At 48.0% G+C, this 7850-nt stretch overlaps 1 protein-coding gene across 1 annotated transcript in view; it reads right to left on the bottom strand.

Annotated features, from left to right (window-relative positions):
- The window catches only part of LOC311229107 (utrophin-like), a gene marked incomplete at its 3' end in the record, with an annotated part of 228255 nt that overhangs the window by 128557 nt on the left and 91848 nt on the right, over positions 1 to 7850 (bottom strand).

Below are 7850 nucleotides of genomic sequence, written 5' to 3'. Positions count from 1 at the left end.
CCCAAGTAGGTCCTGTAAGCTGAAGTTCAAGCCAATCATGTCGGAGTCTGTGCTTCTGCCCCTCCCCTCCACCTCCTCCCTCCCCCCCTCTCCCCCAGCGCTACATCCCCTCTGAGGCCAGGCGGGTCAAAGGGCGAGGGAGGAGGAGGGGGGGGGGTCGGGCGAGTCCTCCAGTGGTTACGATTAAAAAACCGACGCAAAGGCAAAGGTCGGGCCCGAAGAATCGGGGTCAAATCCAGTTATCGAAAAGCCGCCGTCGTCCCCAGCGACGACGCGGCTCCCCCCGTAAGAGGTTTAAATCCGGGTCGCGTGGCGGGAACAGGTGACACGCGCGGCGCGTCACACAGCCCTCGGCGGAAGCAGCGCCCGTGGTGTGTTCGCCCTGTCTGACCACCACGTGACGGTAGCATCCTCTTGGAACAGCGCCGGGGCTGCGGGAGGCGAGGGCTCAGCCTGAGGTCATGCTTCGACCCCCGAGCTTGGGATGGGCCGCGTGTGAGAGACAGAGAGAGAGAGAGAGAGAGGACCGCCTGGGAGGTAGGAGGGCGGAGAGCGTAGGCCGCTCGGGCCACGGAAGCCGGGTCTAGAGATAATCTTGAGATAGATGGCAATCCTGGTCCCCGAGAGACGCCGAGGCCGATGTGAACCACCGGCGATGACGGAGTTTGAGTCTTATCCTTCAACTCTTTATTTTCGTCTCACCTCCCCCACACCCACCACCCCCACCCCCCCCCACCCTGCTCTCTTCCTCCACTTCCCCTCCGGTCACTGAGGAAGTTGTTTTCACTCTATCAGGCTGTGCGACCCAGGGCAGGGCAGGAGCCCCTTTCTCTCAATTACCAAGATAAAAAGCACTCTTGTCCTGCGAGTCTCACACTCGGAGGGGGGAAAGAGAGACGGCAACACAAAGGAGCCACATGGTTTGCCCTCTCGTTCCCGTCGGAGGGAATGGTAACACACACACAGGAGGAGACAGAGCCTCCCCAGTGTTTGCCCTGTACTCCCAGCCTCCAGCCTCCACAGCCTGGTCTCCCTCTCTCACACCAGCCTAATCACCACCACAGCCGAGCACGTTAGTCCAAAGAATGAGCCCCTTCTCTCCCCTGCAGGAGCTCCCCGCGGGCCACGTGTACCAGGGGTGTGAGATGCCCTCGGAGCCTCCGCTCTCTGGCCCCGTCTGGTTCCCCTTGTGAGCCGAGAAGAGAGGACGGGGTCAGTGGATGTTTCTCCTCCACCTTCCTACGTCACGCAGAGTTGAAGGAACTTTGTTGCCAGTCTTGCATCTTCATGTTTCATTCCCTCCGGCCAGTGAGGCTCCACGGCTGGTTACCCCTCGATCTTCCTCCTTCACCCACTCTCTTTCTGCTGCCGGTCTCGCTCTCTCTCTCTCTCTCTCCCTCCCTCTCGCTCTCTCTGGCCAGTGGCTCCACTCTTTCGCACAGCTGTTTATTATTTTAATCAGTATCCTCCCTTTCCCCTCCTCTCTCCTCCTCTCCCTCCCTCTCCCCTCCCTCTCTCTCAAAGTCCCTCAGCTCACTAAGCTAACTTGACACACACCCACTTCCTGAGGCCTACACTGGCATAGAGAGAGGGAGAGAGGGGGAGAGAGAGAGAGAGAGAGAGAGAGAGAGAGAGGAGAGAGAGAGAGAGAGAGAGAGAGAGAGAGAGAGGTCAGAGAGAGAGAGAGAGGTCAGAGAGAGAGAGAGAGAGAGAGAGAGAGAGAGAGAGAGAGAGAGAGAAACAGAGGAAGAATTGAGGTAAAAAAAAAAAGTTGTGGGTCCAAGATAGAGAGAGAGGGGAGCAAGTCGACATAGAGCAAACAGAAGAAAGAAAATAAGAGAAAGGGGGGAGGGGGGTGAAACGAGGGCAGAGGGGTAAAGGCTGTACCTGTAGCTCAGGAATAATGAAACATGCATCTCTCACATAGAGAGAGAGAGAACAGATAGGGAGGTGGAGGAGGCGCATAATCTGTTCCATAGCAAAAACTTTTCCATACTCACTCAACGTCCACTTTTTAAAACTCAAACCCCCCCCCCCCCCCCCCCCCCCCCCAGAGACGCTGTATGCAGATGTGATGTATATCTGCGCCTCATTTTCACAGCCCACTGCTGAATACCAGCGGCTTACTCATGCTTATGGATGAGTGGGTATATAATGAACTCTGAAAGTACCTATAGACCACAGAGAGAGACATGCTTTGAAGTCTAAAGGGGCTTACACCACATGTTCGGAGGCCGAGGTATAGATTGCCGTCTTTCGGGCTATTTACTATGGGGATTTAAGCCTTATGCATTCCGTGAATTAAACTTCTTTGCACGCGTGCGCGCGCGTGTGCGTGTGTGAGTGAGTGAGTGAGTGAGTGAGTGAGTGAGTGAGTGAGTGAGTGAGTGAGGTGAGTGAGTGAGTGAGTGAGTGAGTGAGTGAGTGAGTGAGTGAGTGAGATGCGTCTTGTGTCCATAGCTGCTCTGAAAGCATGTTGAACCTCTATGTTGTTCAAATCCAATGTGCAAAGTAGCTTGATCTGCAGATTAGTCAAGTATGTAAAATGTGAGAGAGTGAGTGAGTGTGAGTGTATGTCTGTATATGTGTGTGTCCGTTTGTCTGTGCGCCTTTGTGTGTGTGTGTGTGTGTGTTGTGTGACTGTCTTGTCTGTCTGTGTCTGTCTGTCTGTGAGTCTGTCAGTGTGTGTGTCTTTCAGTGTGTGTGTGTGTGTGTCTGTGAGTGTGTCTGTCAGTGTGTGTGTGTGCGTGTGCGTGCGTGTCGTGTGCGTGTGTGTGTGTTTGTGTGACTGTCTGTCTGTCTGTGTCTGTCTGTGAGTCTGTCAGTGTGTGTGTGTCTTTCAGTGTGTGTGTGTGTGTGTCTGTGAGTCTGATCTGTCAGTGTGTCTGTCAGTGTGTGTGTGTGTGTGTGTTGTACTTGCTGTGCGTGCGTGTGTGTGTCACGTCCACAGTGAGCCCAGGGAACAGCAGGACAGACATGTGGTGCATCGCTACAGATGCATACGGTCCATCAGAGGCTGATGACGGGGAGGGGGGGGGGGGGGGGGGGGGGGGGGAGAGAAGACAACAATGCCCCGCTGCATATTCATAAGCAATAAGACTTTGAAGTGTGTTTACCTAATTACAAATTATTTACATACACACTTCCTGATGTATTCCGACATGAATATGCACCGCGCGCCCGGTTCACAGTGACGTGTGTAACGTTAACGGCAGGGGCTTAGCGTGTTAAACACCTTAAGTGTACGACGTAATTGTACAAGCAGTGGAGATCTGGTTAAAACAGACGTGTGGCTCAGGGTGGATCATCTGGGACTTTAGTCTGGGTTTGTTGCAGTAAATGTCAACCGCCTTCTGATCAGCCATGTGAGCGGATCGGAGCGTGAGCGGCGCGGGGCGCGGAGCGGGCGGTTTTGACGTGAGCGAGGAGTGGGTTTTAAATGAGTCGGCGCGACGTCCGGAGCGAGAGTTCTCCTCCGCTCCAATCCACTCCAGGCCGCTCACAGTGGTTTAACACTGTTGATGTAATATATACATGCAGTACAATGCCAAAGCAACAGATGGCGATGTACAAACATGAAGGCCATTTTTAACCAATGAGAAGGGTTCAGGCTTCGTCACTGTAGAGACGCCCACCATAGATATCTATGACGCCCACACTCACTCCTGTAGAAAAAGTATCGACGCCATTGTTGTTGACGTTAGCTTACATGCTAACGTTAATGGCAGCGACCATAGCATTGTGGCTCGGCTAGCCTATCATCGCTTAATAGAGCTAGTGAATGGATAAACAACATTATTTAACATTGCAGAATGGCTACAATTACAATGCGGCTCAATACAAACAATTGTTAAGGGGCCCAGGGGGTGTAGACTGTTGTAGTTTGAGCTCATTTACACCATGCTCCAAAAAAGAAAAAGAAAAACTGCCGAGCGATCTGGCGCGGGGAGCGGGGAGCGCTCGATTCAAGGTGAGTGGGGAGCGAGCGGAGAGCGACTTGGGGGCGGGGTCAACATGAGCGATTAGCGGAGCGGACCAAGCTTTAAAGAGCGAAGAGCGGATTTCTCGGCCGCGCCGATCCGCTCACGTGGCCTGCTTCTGATGCGCTACTGTGGTACGCTAGGGTTGGGCACTGAACTCCTGTACTTTTAAGGGCACCGACTGCGACTGGATTACATCGGTGCTACCGATTAACGCTAGATCAATCGGTACCAAATGTCGGTACCTTTATATGTTTAGCAAAAAAGTAATATACTAGACAAGAGGGAGCCTTTTCTCCACAATATATATATATATATATATATATACATACATATATTACTGTCCCATATTTTGGGTCTTTAAACAGACTAGACGAGGTCAGAGGAGTTTGATCATATTTTTTATTTAATTTTTATTTATTTATCCTTTATTTATCCAGGAATGTCCCATTGAGATACAAGATCTCTTCTTCCAGGGAGACCAACACGGCACACAACAAGTTTCAACATAAAACAGGGCATTAAACAAAAAACATACAATTCAAATATAAATACAGAGGGTCATTTGTGCAGTGGCAAGGAGCATAATCACATCAGCAATAGCATCAGGTAAAACAGTCACATGTTTCATAAAGGGCCAATCGTAGCATACCTTTAAAAGCATTCACAGTAGGAAGTGCATCTCTAGACAAAGTTTTACTTGCAACGTATTCCATAAAAAGGGAGCATAGTGGGAGAATGCAGCTTTACCAAGCTCTGACTGCATCAAAGGAACATTTAAAAGCATCCCATTTGCTGCTCGTCTGGTATTAAAAAAGCAAGTATAAAAGGACAGAAGTCTGGAGATATATAAGGGCAGCTTACCTAGCAATGACTTAAGGATAAAAATCAACATGTGTGATTGTCTTCTTTGGTACAGAGAGGACCATCCTAATGACTGATACAAAGTGCAGTGGTGGGTGCGAGAGCCTGCACCCGTTACAAAACATATGGCAGTATGGTACGCAGAATCTAATTTACTGAGGATGGCCAGATATTTTAACATTTACAAACATAATACATGATCATGTGATTTATTTTGTGTGGTGTGTTACAACAATAAATAACAATGTTGAAATTGAGACGTTTGGACTTAAACTGAAATACAAATCTCTTGTTATTACAGAGAAAGTTAAGTAGTTAACGAAAAAAGCTACAGTACCGTTGTTGGGTACCGATACCGAATTCCAGGAATCGGTACTGGTACCAGTATCGGTTCAAATGTGACCGGTACCCAACCCTAGGCTACGCCCCAGACTAAGCACAGGAGAACACACGCGCAGGCGTGAACGGGGGTGTGGCCGGACGGAACAAGCACACAGAACCACAAACTCATACACCGATACTGACAAAAGTACACACTGGGGCGGCGCCCTCGTGGCGCACCGCATAGTGCCTCGCACACCGACGCGGCCGTCCCGGATTCGCCTCCCGCTCCCGGGGGATAATTTGTCGCATGACTTCCCCACTTCTTCTCCCGTTCACCCTCTCCTCTGTCGGTCATGTCTGACCAGAAAAAGCTGGAAAAACGCAAAAAAGAAATCAAAAAAGAAAAAGAAAAAGTACACACACGCACGTAAGCCCCCTTTTCCACCAAGATCTCACCATGAACTTTTAGTCCAGGGACTACATTTCACGGTACTAATATCGTTCCTTCAGTCCATTGTTGTCTGCCTTTCCACCGCCGAGTAAAGACCCGTGAAGATTAGGCAAATTGGTCCGCTGACGTATGAAAGAGGTCTCCAGGCATTCCAGTGTCTCACGAGAGGTTTCCTCTGATCAGATCTCCGTGATCACAGGCACGGCCAGACCACTGTACCCTGCACGCTCTTTTGGCATAATATTGAACAGGAACATGCAACAGACTTTAATGCACTGGCAACTCACAGAAGACCAGATGACTCATATTTCCAAACGGGGCTTATTAGTGTTGATCTTCTCTGCTCTAGAGAGTTGCCTATAGTAATAGGCAATAGCGGCCTTTAATGTTTAACCTGCAAATACTTCACTAAGTGATGTGCTGAAAAAAGAAGTATTAATCGGCTTATAATATGCATTTCACGTCCACATTTCCTTGAGTCCAGATGACTCTGTGCTCAAGTTGCCTAGTAATAGGCATTAGCCATCTTTAAATTCTTCACTTCACCTGCCTCGCTTATACAATCTTGTTGTAACTAAGATAATAATACGCATTTCACGTTCGCATTTCCGTGATGAAATTAGATGACATTGGCGAAATGGACATTAAATGTCTTGTTTAAATACTTAACCTACAAACCTACCTACAATACTAGACCGTGTCTAGAGGTTCCAGAGGAGAAGGAGCAGCATTTCTATAAATCTCATAGAAGACAGAAGAAAAACTGCTTTCTGATGACCATTGAGAAGCTGGTTCTGTTCCTCTACAAGAAACACATTTCTGGCAGCAATTTCTGGGCAAGATTGTCTATAAATTATGGTATTTAAAATGTTGATTTCTCAGAAAGCCAGATGCCAAGATATGTGTAATATAAACGTTTTTATATAACTCTTGAATGAAGTAAATGGCCCGACAGCAGCCGTATATAATGTAGTATTTTTTATTTTCCATTTCAAATGTATTACGATAGATACAGTACGATTGTTCACCTCACGTTGAACGGGGAATTCTCAGTTCTCTCTCTCTCCAACGCCTTGGTCTGTTAAACATATCTTGCATTACTTTTAACTATTGTAATGCAATCACACATTTATAATGAATAGTCTGTTACAGGTACAGTAGATGTTGTTTTGAATTGAATAGCACTCCAACCTGGTGTGGCAACTTGACTTTGGGCCTCCTGATGGCATATAACAGAGCAGCAACCTGGTTACCAAAAGCACCACCGACAATGCACGATTACCGCGGTAGCAGAGCTCATATTTCTAAGAGCTGCATCTGTTGCATTAAGTATAAGCGTAAGGCTATAAGCACATCTGGCTGAGCATCAAATGAGGGTTGTAGGTTCTCAATGGCTAGTTGTATAGAGTTACCAAATCAATAGTCAATAGTGTCATCCACATGAATATGAACTTGACAACATCCACTCAAAAATGAGACAATATGATTCATATAAATGGTAAATAAAATGGGACCCAAAACTGATCCCTGGGGGACGCCTTGGGCTTCTCCAGTTCTCACACACTGACGTCTCACACAGACAAATAGCTCTAAAAACCAACTGCAAGCATTTGCATCAACCATGCTCTCCCAATAAAACTCCTCAAGAAGCGGTTGGCGACTCCGCATGTATCGGAGGAGACATTGGGCACACTGTGTAGCAGCGTGGTCAGCTGTATCGAATGCTTTCGACAGATCTACAAATAGGGCAACACAATGTTTTCTTTTATCAGTTTGTAGGGGGAGGAAAATGTTAGGCTATATTACTAAAGCTAAGAGGATTAGGACCATTACAGGAGTAAGAATGTAGTGCAACCAAACCGCAGGCACAAGAGAGAGAGCGAGAGCGAGAGCGAGAGCGAGAGCGAGATAGAGATAGAGATAGAGATAGAGATAGAGATAGAGATAGAGATAGAGAGATAGATAGAGAGTGAGTGAGTGAGAGCGAGAGAGAGTGAGAGCAAAAGCGAGACAGGGGGGAGTTGACTGAATGACAGACCATGATAATCAAAACAGAGGAAGAATCTGAGACAGGGGGAAATAATGAGAAGTGAGTGAGTGAGTTATGTAATTATTGTGATAATAATGTATCCATAATATGAAATTAGACAAGGCCTAGGAGGCTATACTATTTGCTGAGGCAAGAGGTTGACACACCCACACATAGGAGGCAGGTAGAGTGTGTGACATAG

This window comes from Notolepis coatsorum (assembly GCF_963971535.1).
Source record: "Notolepis coatsorum genome assembly, chromosome: 5".
NCBI classification, from domain to species: domain Eukaryota; kingdom Metazoa; phylum Chordata; class Actinopteri; order Aulopiformes; family Paralepididae; genus Notolepis; species Notolepis coatsorum.
The sequence above is the reverse complement of the archived record's forward strand: the minus strand, read 5'-3'. Positions and strand labels throughout refer to the sequence as shown.